At 37.4% G+C, this 15862-nt stretch overlaps 2 long non-coding RNA genes across 3 annotated transcripts; both read left to right on the top strand.

Moving 5' to 3' along the window:
- The first annotated feature begins 1475 nt into the window (after positions 1–1475).
- LOC149221543 (uncharacterized) lies at positions 1476–4233 on the top strand. 2 transcript variants are annotated; one of them, XR_016248860.1, is made up of 6 exons: positions 1476–1613; positions 1717–1786; positions 1887–1926; positions 3407–3710; positions 3814–3883; positions 3974–4233. It is a non-coding gene; the product is annotated as an uncharacterized LOC149221543 (long non-coding RNA). The 2 variants fall into 2 exon arrangements; XR_016248861.1 differs by having other exon boundaries at positions 1887–1952.
- A 7749-nt stretch (positions 4234–11982) lies between these two features.
- Positions 11983–14716, top strand: LOC149221542 (uncharacterized). The gene is made up of 4 exons (XR_016248859.1): positions 11983–12313; positions 12418–12486; positions 12584–12649; positions 14414–14716. It is a non-coding gene; the product is annotated as an uncharacterized LOC149221542 (long non-coding RNA).
- The last annotated feature ends 1146 nt before the right edge of the window (positions 14717–15862 follow it).

Raw genomic sequence — 15862 nt, 5'->3', positions numbered from 1 at the left:
CTTTTTATAAGGCTAGATTTCTTGAATTATATAGTCCTTGTTTTCGAAAGTTTTTTTAGTTTAGAAGATTCACTAATTGGTTTGAAATAGAAGAGGGAGATTATGGAATTTAACGTTACAAAATTATATATTTTTTATTTTATAAGTGGGTTGAGTGAAAGATGATGTAGATTTCCTTTTGAGCTCTATATGTTTGCATATGAATTTTTTCTAACTCTATTAATTTGACATACTAATATAATCATTGATTGATTATTGAATCAACATGTTTCCTTGTTTTGTCTTCCCTTCCTTTGTAGTGGGGCAGTTTGTGTGGATGCATTTATGTATACAGACAATGAAATATGTGTATGTTGTGATGTCTTAAGTTTCTGATATGACTACAAAATATCCTCTTCTCTTTGCTTCTATATAAAGTTTCACCACAAAAATTAAGCTGCTTAAATTAAACATTACTTACTCCTTATGTAGAAAAATGAAATAGTAAAGCCCATTTTTTTATATGTTGTGAAGAACCATAAGGAATAAATGCGACATAGTGCACACAAAATTTCATTAAATATTGTTCAATTTCATTAAATATTGTTCAATCCCTCTTGAGATGTCATCATATGTTGTACACTCCTTTTGTTTGATAGATGCCATTTTTGATAATCATAAAATGTTTATACCTTGTGTTAAGTGGTTTGTGTAATTATTCCTTAACCAATTAAATCTCAGCTCCAAGATTAGGCCCACAAAAATCTGCGAACCCTAATCAATAATTTTCGTTTTTTTGAATTCTTTGTTATGTAGATTATATTAGTGAATTGAATTAAATTGTAAAGAGATGAATGATATTTATAGTCATAAAATAATTGTAAGCCATTATAAAATATGTGTATTTTGTTGTGATTATTCACCTACACACATTTCCCATCTAGAATCAATTAACCAAAAGATTTAATATTCACTAAAAATTCTAATATGGAGTGATTTTAAGATACAATTTACCTAAGAAGTAATCATTGTCTTTATTTATTATTCACACTTATCCGATTGTTAGGTAAATATAGTTGTTTAATTGCCTGGTAAGCTCTTACAATTGAGCAAATTTTAATTAAATAATGAACAATATAAACAACGATTATTTGCCTACTGATTATTCATGGTTCACGCTTTAGATTTGATATACAAGTTATATTAATGAAATAATCCAAGTATTAATTGCAATGTACTCTCTATAGTTAAGTCGTACTCTTGAGCTACAATAAATCTACTTCATTTAGCTCACAAGCTTTCTAGCATTTAACCCTGCCAGCTGCCCAGGTATTGGTGTCCTCCATGTGCCATGTGGACCCAAAACTATAGTTGATCCGAATACCCTACATCTGACAGTCTCTATCAATTGTAGGGCTTATGGATAATTGTTCTGTACTACCCCTGCCTCCGCGGTTCATTTGTTTGGTGCGAATTTGGGCATTATGGCTTTTGCAAAACACTAACTCATCTAGACTTGTCTCGTATGTGGATGATTTCCTTTTTTTTGCTACAGTTCTACAATGAAGAAACCATCACTATTGTTACCTTTTGCAGCTCGCATGCATTTTGAAGTTTGTTTCGACAGTTTGCAGGTGAGTTGAATGTTTTGATGGCTATGAGTTTTTTTCCCTAACACAGAGCATTGGGTAACAATATATAGGTTTATCTGACGTTCTCTTTTGTCTTTGCCTGCAGATATTGGGTTTGGCCCTTCAACTGAGGGTTTTCAAGTCTCGAAGGAAGCGGTAGACTTTTGTTCACACAGGTAATGTATTTGGTTATTTCCTGTAACTGATACTCTCCAGAACTCTCACATATATATTCATAATTATTTTGCTAAGTTTTTTTTTTGTCGTTTGTTGCAGAGTTTCCCCATGGTCCTTCTTCTAGCAACAGACTCGCATGGTGAGGGGAAGAAACCTAGGGGCTAGGTGAAAATCTGAATGGTTGACTTAGATAGCTACCATGTGATTGAAAAGTTGTTTAAGTTTTTAACTCTCAAGGTTCAATATTCATTTTTCAGCTAAGTATTTTTTGAGTGACCTGTTTATAGTTGCGGCCTTCAGGGTTTTTTGTGCCTGAATTTTTAAGCGATTTACTGGTTATTTTGAGTTCAAAAAAATCCTTCTTGGGTTCCACTTTTTATGTGGAACAGAGCTCGAACAGGGCAGTAATCCCCATTAGGTGGCAGAGTTGCCTCATGCTCCTTCTTCCCGCAGCAGACATGCATGGTGATGGGAAGAATCCTAGGGGCCAGGTGCAAATCGGAACGGCTCACGTAGGTAGCTAGCATGTGAATGAAAATTCATTTGTTTTTCACTATGAGGGTTGAAGAGTCATTTTCCAGCTAAGTCTTTTCTGAGTGAGTTGATTATAGTTGCACCCTTAAGGCTTTCTTGTAACTGAATTTCTAATGTAATTCGGTGGTTATTTTGAGTTCGGAAAAACCCTTCTTAGGTTACACTTGTTATGTGGAACAAAGCTCCAACAGGGTAGTAATCCCCATTACTGTTGATTTATGATTATTCAGTATAGTTTCCAATGAGAACATTCCTCATTTCTTCAGACATTATGCATGTTATATTCTGATAATTTATTGTGGCTTAAATAGTTACAACCTCATATTTATTTTACAGTGCTCTTTCAGTCTTCAAGTTTATAATGTTTCTTTTATTAACTTCCCACGTGAACTCTTGCTTCCTCCTCGCATTTCAGTATCCTCGGGAGGGTTTCTTTGAAATATTTAATATTGTCTGAGAAATGGATTATTTTAGGAAAATCACAATTCATTGTCTGTAGAACTGTTTTTAGTGATTACGAATGCTCATATTCATATATATATATCTATGTTAAGAAGATAATTCGTCATCTAGAACCGTTTCCTGGTTGTCACAAAAGAGACAAGGCCAAGGAAGTAAATCCAGGTCAAGTTTCGTTCCATTAAACAATGGTTCTAAATAGCTCCTAATCAGCTCAATTAAAGGTTTTGGCATCACTCCTAGCAAGTATTATCAATTTAGTTCAATTCACATTAGCAAGTATTATCAATTTAGTTCAATTCACATTAACAGATTAAAAACAATAATCATTGTCTTTATTTATTGTTCACATTTACCTGCCCCATAACATAAATAAATAAATAAATCATCTGACCATTAGGTAAATATACCTATTTAATTAAATAATGAACAATATAAACAATGATTATAATACTGTCAATTATTCATGGTGCATGCTTTAGATTGGATCTACATTTATATTAATGTAATAATGCAAGTATTAATCTCAGTGTACTTTCTATAGTTAAGTTTTACTCTAGAGCTATTGTAAATCTATTTCATTTAGTTTAAAAGCTCACCAACATTTAATCCTGCCAATTTCCCAGGTATCGGTGTCCATCATGTGCCATGTGGACTCAACACTACCATTGATGCAAACCCCCTACATCCGATTGTCTGCATCAATTGTCGGGCTTATGGGTAATTGGTCGGTGCCTCCCCTACCTCTACGGTTCATTTGTTCGATGTGAATTTGGGCATTATGGCTCTGCAAAGCCCTAACTCATCTAGACTCACCTCCTGCATGGCCGATTCCCTTTTAGTAGCTACACTTCTACAATTAAGAAACCACCATTGTCATTACATTTTGCAGCTTGCATGCATTTCGAAGTCTGTTTTGACAGTTTGCAGGTGAGTCGAATCTTTTGATGACTATTAGTTTTTTTTCCTAACTTAGAGCATTGGGTAACAATATACAAGTTTATATGATGTTCTCTTTTGTCTCTACCTGCAGATATTGGGTTTGGCACTTCAACTGAGGCTTTTTAAGTTTCAAAGGTAGCACTAGACTTTTGTTCACACAGGTAATGTATTTTGTTATTTCGTCTACCTGATACTATCTGGAACTCCTAGATATCTCCATATTATTTTGCTAAGTTTTCATTTGTCTTCAGTTGCAGAGTTGCCCCATGCTCTGTCTTCCAGCAGTAGACTCGCATGGTGACGAGAAGAATCCCAAGGGCTAGGTGCAAATCAGAATGGTTGACTTAGATAACTAGGATGTGAATGAAAAGTCGTTTTAGTTTTTAATTCTCAGGGTTCAAGAGTAATTTTCTGGCTAAGTATTTTCTGAGTGACCTGTTTATAGCTGCGCCCTTAAGGCTTGATTGTGCCTAAATTTTTAATGTAATTGAATGCTTGGTTCCCCCTGACATTTCATTGTCCTTAGGCGGGTTTCTTTGAAATATTTAATATTGCTTGAGCAATGGACTGTTTTAGCAAAATCACAATTCATTGTCTATAGAACTATTTTCAATGATTACAAATGCTCATATATATATATATATTAAGAAGGTAACTCGATTAAATGTTTTGAGCAATGGACTGTTTTAGCAAAATCATAATTCATTGTCTATAGAACTATTTTCAATGATTACAAATGCTCATACATATATATATATGTTAAGAAGGTAACTCGATTAAATGTTTTGGCAGCACTCACAACAAGTATTATTAGTTTAATTTAATTCACATTAACAGATAAAAGACAATAATCATTGCCTTTATTTACTATTCACATCTTACCCAACCCATAACATAAATAAAATAAAAAATTATCCAACCATTACGTAAATATACCTATTTAATTTCTTGGCAGGCTCTTGTCATTTTTTGTTGTAAATCATAACATGAGTTTTAAGACAGTAACGAGTGCTTTTCTATGACATGGTCAGTCTTCACTATATATTTTTTTCCTAATGCCTCTGGTCAAGTTGACATGCTTGGTGAACCAGCTCGGTCGCATCCATACCAGGTTTTTAAATGCATCGTTCTTCCTTTAGAAAAGAACATCATTTCTTTATACCAGTCCATGTACAGACTAAGATTCTATAGCTCACCATCTCATGTTATATCTTTAATTAAAACGTTACATAGGAATTACATGGAAATTCTCTATAGCTCACCATCTCATGTTATATCTTTAATTAAAACGTTACATAGGAATTACATGGAAATTCATACTTTCAATACAAAATGTCATTCAGTTGTCTCACTTGATTGAAAAGAGATGACCACTCTAGTATTCCTTTGCAATTATAGTATTCCTCTGCAATGACAACATTACGAAGCACAACCCACCCAAGCAATCTTATTGCAGCAACAAAGTCCAAGAAATAAGAACACAAAGTCCAAGAAATAAGAACACAAGAAGTGAAGCTTCCATAAAATATGAAATTCCGCAAGCATGCAAGTGGCCTCATCATCCACAATGATGGGAACCATTTTCTAATCCACCCAACCCCTCCTGTAAGGCCTTCGTATCCGCGGTGCGGTTGGGCGTGCGATGTGCGACGGGCGTGCGAAGTGCGACGGGCGGGCGCGACATAACCAACGTGCGGAGGAAAAGCGACGAACGCAAGAGCTAAGTGTGACGATACACAAGGAGCGCGCGACACTTAGTGAAAAATGCGTGGAGGCAAGGAGTTTATACCTTGGCTTGGAGAAGCCTTGCACGATGGCAAGGCCAACTTATGTAATGGAGACATGTGTGGGCGTATGTGCATAGATGTGGGGTTGGACATGGGGCTGCACACCCCCTTAACACATACGTATGATGCATATAAGTATATGAGCATGAAGCTCATTCCAAACAAGCATTCGCTCACAAGGCCTTCGCATAAGGAAGAGGAAGTGCGCAGTTTGGTAAAGGTAATGCGCACATCTCATGCGCATTAGACTTGGAGGTTGCGCAGGTTGTCTTAGTTGAAGGTTGGCAAGAAGTGCCATGTGTTGGGTGAATCCTGAAGGACGGTTTTGTGTAGAACTTAAGGTGGAGTTCTAGGTGTCTCGGGTGAGCACCCTCCTACCGTGTGAAGTTGGCACAAGTATTGTAAAGGCTGTTCTATGCCTTGATTGTAAATTATTCTAAGTATAGACTTGGAGTTTTGCCAAGTATACTTGATGATTCTATTATTGAAGAAATACTGATTATAATATATGGTTGGGCAGAGTTGTTCAGGAGTTGCCCCTCCCCTTTATACTTGTTTGCAATTGTTGATGTTCTTGGTTAATTGCATGATGATAATGAATGAGTATGGGCTTCATTAAGTATAAAGGATAATTGCATTTTACTTGGTTGCGAAAAACAAACTAAGTAAGGACAAGTGAATTAGGCGTAGTCCACGAAGGTGAGTATTGGTGAAAAGAAAGCGTTCGGTGGTGCCGCACCTCGCTATAAGCGGTTGAAAGACTACCGCAGGTGTAGGGGCGTGACAAGTGGTATCAGAGCAAGGTTTGCTCGTGAAGGTTTGAAGCTGTTGAGCAGGGTTGCTCGTGACAGGTGCTTGCAGGTGAAGGAAACCGTTTCACACAAGTGGAACAAGGGTTGGTTCAAGTTGCAGGTGACTTGGTGAACATGGAGAAGGCTGAAAAGGCAGTGATGGTAGATGAACCTACGAAAGGTGAATCTAGCCATAATGCAGTTGAAGCTCTCCGGTACGAAGTGTTGGAACATATGAGTCGATGGAGTTCTAACTGGGTTGCGATGAGGGCTGAGAACATGAAGATTCGAGAAAGTTGTTCAGAGCTAAAGAGGGAACTTGAAGAACTCAAGAGCCAATGCGGAAGTACGACAGATGTTGAACTCAATGAACTTGATGAGGAGATCCAACGAAGTGGTCTTGATCTTCAAGAGCTCTTTGATGAAAGAGCCCGGTTGAGGAAGGAAAGTGCCAAGGTGGAAGCCGAAATCAAGCAAATTGCGGAAGAGATAAAGAAGAAACTTCTTGGTAAGAAGGTTGTTGTGATTGAGCAGGAAGAGCTCGACTACATTGACAGGTTGGGAACTCACTACCGAGAACATCCAGAGGACATTCGGAAGTTTAGTTCTATGAACTTGGTCAGTGGGCACTTGGTTGGTGCACTTGAGCAAGATGCGATGAAGGACAAGCTTGAAGGGAGTCAAGCTGGACCAGGATCGAGTTGCTTAGAGAAGCCAAGCGAGGAGGTGAAGTACCTTAGGAGGAATGTCAAAATGGAGCATGAGCCAATTGACACTTCTGAGGCCGAATTCTTGAAGAAGGTTGCTGATGTGAGGCGCAAGACAAAGCCAACAGAAGGAGGTGATTCCTTGAAGCTAAGTTTTGTGCAGGTGACTGTGAAAGGCAAGAGATTTGCAGCTTTGGTGGATACGGGGGCTACTCATAGCTTCGTGAGCAGGAAGGCAGCAAAGTCTTTTGGAAAGAAAGCAAAGATGGAGAGGGAATGGAGTGCTTTCAAAGCAGTCAACTCTACCATTAGAGTTGTTGATGGTGTGTTGAAGGACACTCAGGTGAAAGTGGGATCGTGGTTTGGAAAGTTGGACTTGAGAGTTGTGGACATGGATGATCATTCTATGGTGTTGGGGCTGGACTTTATGGAGCTTGCACAAGCCATACCAATGGTGGACCGAGACATTCTCTTGATCACGGCTGGAGGAAAGACCATGATGGTACTGATGAATAGAAGAAGTTGCTTGGGGTATAGACCAAGAATGGCTTCTATGACTTCGTATCCCAAAGACCCGAATGTGAAGCATGAGGATGTGGAGCAAAGAGGACTTGGGAGTGTGACTCAAACAACGAAGGAAAAGAAGTTGGTGGACTTCGTTGCAAGGCTGGAAGAAGAATGAAGGAAGTGAGAAGAGAACCTCACGAACATGGAGACACTTGTTGGGAGCATCTTCTACTGATGATCTTCACAATGGAGTTGCAAGTGAAGGAAGCCCGAGTGCTACTTCAGAGGCAGTGGTTGATGAGGATTATGGAGGTAGAGATCCTGCTGGGATAGTGGACTTTTGTAGATATGCTATGGGCATATATGACTTTCAGTTGACAAAGAACAAGCTAGGTGAGCTTGGATGTACATGTGAGGAGATTGAAGCTGTGCATAGATACTTGAGGACACAACATCAATCTGACACATGGGTGGATGAGAGTCAGGGAGGAAACTTCCTGGCTTTCCTTTCTCTATAGATAACCTTGGAGGGAGGTTGGTGTGGAAGCCTTGGTAGGAAGGAACCACATCAACTTTACAAGGGGCCTTGGAGGAGGCTTCTTTATGACAGATACAGACTTGGATGTATAACCAGAGGTTGAGATGGGGTCTACATGGGTTGGACATCATGGACAACTAGAGTCATGGACATCAGGTTGACTATAGGGAGCATGTGGCAGATGAGATGAGGACTACTTCATGGACCTGAGCATGGTTTACTTATACGGATGGATTCTTGATCAAGTTCAAGATGTGGCAGGATGTTTTGAGAACTGACTGATGTTGACATGAGGATGTGCATTCTCATGGTTTGAGCGTGACAGTTGGACTGATCACCCGACTAGTTCAAACATGGGGACTAGTAGTGTACAGAGATATGTTAGCATTGTGTTGGAGTATCATGGCAGCAGTTCACATAAGGACAACACATGATGAGGTCGACACGAGGTGTTGCAGTAATCACATAGCTTGAGATGGAGGGACCAACGTTCCACGATGGAACAACATGTGGAGATTGTGGCATGGTGGTTGATGAACATGGATTGAGATGACTTCCGATATATGACATATTGTTGAGATAAGATGTTGGCACACGGTTGAGGTGTGTTAGCACTTGTTGACATATCATGGGCAACTTTGCACATGGGGGTGATGACATGATGGAGTTTGACACATTGTTGCGGTGGACATGTAGCTTGAGTTGGAGGGATCAACCTTCCGTGGTGGAGAGCAGCATGAGGAGTTGTGACAGGGTGGTCGATGATCATGGACATCGGATATACGACATACATTGGTATGGATATCTTGGTGGCAGTTAGTCACTAAGGTGAGACATGATGGAGATGGAGTTCTATATATGTTGCAGGGATGTTGCCTTATATGAGGGAGTCGACATCATGGATGATGATGATCTTGGTGGATGGTTACCGATATGGTATGTTGTTGAAGACGACAACGATTTCAGGTGGAGGAGGATGTAAGGCCTTCGTATCCGCGGTGCGGTTGGGCGTGCGATGTGCGACGGGCGTGCGAAGTGCGACGGGCGGGCGCGACATAACCAACGTGCGGAGGAAAAGCGACGAACGCAAGAGCTAAGTGTGACGATACACAAGGAGGGCGCGACACTTAGTGAAAAATGTGTGGAGGCAAGGAGTTTATACCTTGGCTTGGAGAAGCCTTGCACGATGGCAAGGCCGACTTATGTAATGGAGACATGTGTGGGTGTATGTGCATAGTTGTGGGGTTGGACATGGGGCTGCACACCCCCTTAACACATACGTATGATGCATATAAGTATATTAGCATGAAGCTCATTCCAAACAAGCATTCGCTCACAAGGCCTTCACATAAGGAAGAGGAAGTGCGCAATTTGGTAAAGGTAATGCGCACATCTCATGCGCATTAGACTTGGAGGTTGTGCAGGTTGTCTTAGTTGAAGGTTGGCAAGAAGTGCCATGTGTTGGGTGAATCCTGAAGGACGGTTTTGTGCAGAACTTAAGGTGGAGTTCTAGGTGTTTCGGGTGAGCACCCTCCTACCGTGTGAAGTTGGCACAAGTATTGTAAAGGCTGTTCTATGCCTTGATTGTAAAATATTCTAAGTATAGACTTGGAGTTTTGCCAAGTATACTTGATGATTCTATTATTGAAGAAATACTGATTATAATATATGGTTGGGCAGAGTTGTTCAGGAGTTGCCCCTCCCCTTTATACTTGTTTGCAATTGTTGATGTTCTTGGTTAATTGCATGATGATAATGAATGAGTATGGGCTTCATTAAGTATAAAGGATAATTGCATTTTACTTGGTTGCGAAAAACAAACTAAGTAAGGACAAGTGAATTAGGCGTAGTCCACGAATGTGAGTATTGGTGAAAAGAAAGTGTTCGATGGTGCCGCACCTCGCTATAAGCGGTTGAAAGACTACCGCAGGTGTAGGGGCGTGACACCAACCATTTTAACATCCACTTCTACAAAGAATAATCACAAAAGACTTCTACAAGTAGTTATCTCAGTCGACAAATGTGGAGGAGTGGAACAAAATGTTTTTTTCAAATGATCTATTCTAGCGATAACCTTTCTTTTCATTAACCTTTATGATTTTTTTTAAACTTTTAATAACTTTTACTGACTATAAATATTTTGGTAATTTTATAATTAGTTTTTCCATACAATTAAACAAATTAAAATATGTAAAAATGAGGAAGTTTTTTATTTATAATAATTTTATTTATTTATTTTAAATTAACATTTAATTTTCAATTTTCTGATATTCGTTATAAATTATAAATTAATTTTTGAAAGGCTAAGTCTAGTATTAAGCTTTATTGCAATGTAGTCCACGAAAATTGTGGCTTGGAATAACAAAAAATGTTGTTTATTCAACTTTGATCATGTAATTCATGGAAGCTAAATATAGTAAGATTTTTTTCAAAATAATCATATTTTTTATTTATTATAAATTAAAATTTAATTTTTACTTCTCCTATGTTCCTTATAAATTATAAATTAATTTTTTAAAGGCTCAATCTCGCTGGAATGCTTTGTCCGACGTATTCAACTTTATTGCAGTGTGGTCGAGTAAAATTGTCGCTTGAAATAATGAAAAATGTTGTTTATTCGACTTTGGTCATGGAATTCATGAAAACAAAATATAGTAAGATTTGTTTCAAAATCACTTCTCTCGTTCACTTTTATAAATTATAAAAGTGAAATTAACTTTCATGAAAAATTCATCAACTAAATTTTAGAACATGTCTGACCTAGGTGGATATTGGTGGCCACCTGCCTATTCCACTTGGACCCCCACCATTGTTTCTTTCAGTTTCTCAGTTTCCTTATTTGTAACACAATTTATTACTTTTGGTAGTTTTTAAAGTCGTGAACTTCTGGAGCCGTTTTGAGGCATTAAATCACATTTGTTTGGAAAACTGGGACCAACATGGGTCTTTGACTAATGTTTGTCATTAAAAAGTTGTAGCCCTCAGATTGATATTCCTAACGAGGTATTGTGTGCGTCAAACGAAGATCACATGCCAAAGTTATGACCTCGGGAAGTTGACGTACCACTTTACCCAAACGGGGCCCATAGTTTGGCGCTTCATTTCCTAGGGTTAGGTTTTTGGACGTTTGTGGTTTTCCATTGTTTGTCAATAATAAATAGGCTTTTGAGTCTCATTGTAACACAATTCAGAGGCATGTAGTCGCTACATCGTTTCTCAAAGATAAGCTACCATCACCCAAGCTAGTCTTATTTCCATTATGTTTGTAAGCATATTTAAGTATTTTGATATTAATGAAATGAAGAGTTATTTCTACTGCATCTCTATATTTATGGTTATATATGTAATTTGTTTATATTTATGGTTATATATGTAATTTGTTTTGTTCTTGTTTAAATGTGGATCAATGTCAACCCTGTTGGCAACACATTCAAAGTCAATCCTTCCACGTGTTTCCTCCTTTTCTTTTGCCTTTTATCAGTGGTTGATTAAACACTTAGACAACGAATATGCTTGGAATATTCACTCTTCATCAAATCCGCTTGTCAATTATCAATAAAATACAAAAGTCAACCAATCCTCTTCCACCGAAATTTCACATATATAGGCCTATGGAGTGATTTTAATGGATGATAAAATTTACATAAGAAGTAATCGCTCTCTTTATTTATTATTCACATTTATCCGACCATTAGGTAAATATAGGTATTTAATTGTCTAGCAGGCTCTTATCTTTGAGCAGATTTTAACTAAATAATGAACAATATAAACAATGATTATTCGCCTACCCATTATTCATGGTGCAAAATTTAGATTGGATGTACAGTTATATTAATTCAATAATTCAAGTATTAATCTCACTATAATCTCTATAGTTAAGTTGTATTCAGGAGCTACATTAAATCTATTTCATTTAGCCCACAAGTTGGCCAACATTTAATGATGCCAACAGTCGAGGTACCAGTGTCCTCCAGGATCCATGTGGACTCAACGCTACCGGTGATCTGAACCCCCTGCATTCGATGGTCTCCATCAATTGTAGGGCTTATGGGTAACTTTTTTGTGCTTCCCCTGCCTCCGCGGTTCATTTGTTCGATGCAAATCTGGGCATTATGGCTTTGCAAAACCCTAACTCATCCAGACTCATCTCCTCCGTGGTTGCTTCCATTTTCTTGGCTATAGTTCTACAATGAAGCAACCACCACTGTTGTTAGCTTCTGTAGCTTGGATGCATTTCGAAGTTTGTTTCGACAGCTTTCAGGTGATTCAAATCTTTTGATGGCTATCAATTTGTTTTTTGTAACACAGAGCATTAGGTAATAATATACAGGTTTATTTGACGTTCTCTTATGTCTTTGCTTGTAGATATCGTGTTTGGCCCTTCAATGAGGGTTTTCAAGTATCGAGAGTAGCATTAGAATTTTGTTCACAGAGGTAATGTATTTGGTTATTTCCTGTACCTAATACTCTCTGGAACTCTCAGATATTTGCATACTTTTTTTTCTAATTTTACGTTTGTCGTCCATTACAGAGTTGCCCCATGCTTGTTCTTCTAGTAGCATACTTGCATGACAATGGAAAGAATCCCACAGGCCAGGTGCAAATCAGAACGATTGACTTAGATAGCTAGCATGTGAATGAAAAGTCGTTTAAGTTCTTAACTCTCAAGGTTCAAGACTCATTTTCTGGCTAAGTCATTTCTGAGTGACCTGTTTATAGTTGGACTTAAGGGTTATTTATGTCTAAATTTTTAATGTAATTTGTTGGTTAATTATGATTTTTGGAAAACCCTTCTTGGGTCTCACTTTTTATGTGGAACAAAGTTCGAACAGGGTAGTAATCCCCATTAGGTTTCAAAGTTGTACCATGCCCCTTCTTCCAACAGCAGACTCGCATGGCAACGAGAAGAATCCTAGGGGCAAGATGAAAATAAGAACGGTTGGCTTAGATAGATAGCATGTGAATGAAAATTCATTTTAGTTTTTAACTTTCACGGTTGAAGAGTCATTTTCTGGCTAAGTCCTTTTGAGTGAGTTGTTTACAGTTGCGCCCTTAAGGCTTCTTTGTGGTTGAACTTTTAATGTAATTCAGTGGTTATTTTGAGTTCGGAAAAACCCTTCTTAGGTTCCACTTGTTATGTGGAACAGAGCTCCAACACGGCAGTAATCCCCATTAGTGTTGATTTATGCTTATTTAGTACAGTCTGTAATGAGAGTGTTCCTCATTTATTTAGACATTATGCATGTTATATTATGATATTTTATTGTGGGTTAATTAGTTACAACCTTAGATTTATTTTACAACGGTCATTCGATCTTCAAGTTTATAATGTTTCTTTTGTTAACTTCCCGCGTGAATGCTTGCTTCCTCCTCATATTTCACTCTGCGCAAGAGGGTTTCTTTGAAATATTTAATATTATCTGAGCAATGGAACATTTTAGGAAAATCACAATTCATAGTATGTAGAACTATTTTATATATATATATATTAAGAAGGTAAGCCTTCATTTGGAACCGCTTCCTGGCTGTCACGAAAGCGACAAGGCCAAGGAATTAAATCCAAGTCGAGTTTTGTTCCAACCTATGGTTTTGGCGACACTCCCAACAAGTATTATCGGTTTAGTTTAATTCACATTAATAGATAAAATCCAATAATCGATGTCTTTATTCATTATTCACATCTACCCACCCCATAACATAAATAAATAAATAAATTATCCGACCATTAGGTAAATATACCTATTTAATTAAACAATGAACAATATAAAATTTTTTATTATACTATCAATTATTCATGGTGCATGCTTTAGATTGGATCTACAGTTATATTAATGTAATAATGCAAGTATTAATCTCATTGTACTGTCTATAGTTAAGTTGTACTCTAGAGCTACGGTAAATCTATTTCATTTAGCTCGCAATCTGGCCAACATTTAATCCTTCCAATTGCCAAGGTATTGGTTTCCTCCATGCGCCATGTGTACTCAACACTACTGTTGATTTGAACCTCCTTGCATCTGACAGTCTGCATCAATTATAGGGGTTATGCGTAATTTTTCTGTGCTACCCCTGCTTCTGCGATTCATTTATTCAGTGCAAATTTGGGCATTATGGCCTTGCAAAACCCTAACTCATCCATAATTGCCTCCTGCGTGGTTGATTCCCTTTTCTTCACTACATTTCTACAATGGAACAACCACCATTGTTGATACCTTTTGCAGCTTGCATGCATTTCAAAGTTTGTTTCCACAGTTTCCAGGTGAGTTGAACCTTTTGATGGATATCCATTTTTTTCCTAACACAGAGAATTGGGTAACAATATATAGGTTTATCTGACATTATATTTTGTCTTTGCATGCAGATATCGGGTTTGGCCCTTCAAATGAGGCTTTTTGAGTCTCGAAGGTAGCACTAGACTTATGTTCACACATGAAATGTTTTTCGTTATTTCCTCTACCTAATACTATTTGGAAATCTGAGATATATCCATAATTATTTCACTAAGTTTTCATTTTCCATCGGTTATAGAGTTTCACCATGCTCCTTCTTTCGACAGTAGACTAGCATGCCGACGAGAAGAATCTCAGGGGCCATGTACAAATTAGAACGGTTGACTTAGATAAATAGCATGTGAATTAAAATTCATTTAAGGTTTTAACTCTCATGGTTCAAGAGTCATTTTCCGGCTAAATATTTTCTGAGTGACATGTTTATAGTTGTGCCCTTCAGTCTTGTTTGTGCCTGAATTTTTAATGTAATTGAACGCTTGGTTCCTCCTACATTCACTATCCTTAGGAGGGTTTCTTTGAAATATTTCATATTGTTTGTGCAATGGATTGTTTTAGAAAAATCACAATTCATTGTCTGCAGAAATATTTTTCCGTAATTACAAATGCTCATATATATATATATATATATATATATTATTTGTTAAGAAGGTAACTCGATTAAAGTTTTTGGCGGAACTCATAACAAGTATTATCAGTTTAGTTTAATTCACATTAACTAATAAAAGCCAATAATCACCGTCTTTATTATTATTCACATCTCATCTAGAACCGCTTCCTAGCTGTCATAAAAGAGACAAGGCCAAGGAAGTAAATTCAGGTTAGGTTTCATTTGAACCTACGGTTCTGAATGCCTGTTAATAAAAGGTTTTGGCAACACTCACAACAAGTATTATCAGTTTAGTTTAATTCACATTAACAGATAAAAGCTAATAATCACTATCTTTATATTTATTATTCACATCTACCCGCCCCATAACATAAAAAAAATATCTGACCACTAGGTAGATATACCTATTTAATTGTTTGGCAGGCTCTTATCATTTTCTGTTGCAAATCATAAGATGAGTTTTAACATAGTAACGAGTGATTTTCTGTGACAAGGTTAGTCTTCACTATATATTTATTTCCTAATGCCTCTAGTAATGTTAACAAGCTTGGTGAACCAGCTCTGTCACAGCCATACCAGGTTTTTAAATGCCTCGTTCTTCCTTTCAAACAAAACATCATTTATTTATGTCGGTCCATGTACAGTTGACAATATATTTGTCGTTGTAGTTTTCATAATAGTATTAATCTATGTGCGAGTTTCCTTAACTCCTTCAGTGAACTTTTTTCTCTGATTATGAATGCTCCTATAGATATTTATTTGTTAAGAAGGTAACCCCTCATCTGGAACTGCTTCCTGGCTGTCACAAAAGAGATGAGGTGAAGGAAGTAAATCCAGGTCCAGTTTTGTTGCAACCTACAATTTTGAATAGATCTTAATGAACTCGATTAAATGTTTTGGTGACACTTGCAAC

The sequence above is a fragment of the Pinus tabuliformis genome, chromosome Q (assembly GCF_031772625.1).
Source record: "Pinus tabuliformis cultivar Carrire ecotype Pingquan chromosome Q, CPIR1, whole genome shotgun sequence".
Taxonomy (NCBI): domain Eukaryota; kingdom Viridiplantae; phylum Streptophyta; class Pinopsida; order Pinales; family Pinaceae; genus Pinus; species Pinus tabuliformis.
Note: the sequence above shows the minus strand (reverse complement) of the source record. Positions and strands in the feature narration are given on the sequence as shown.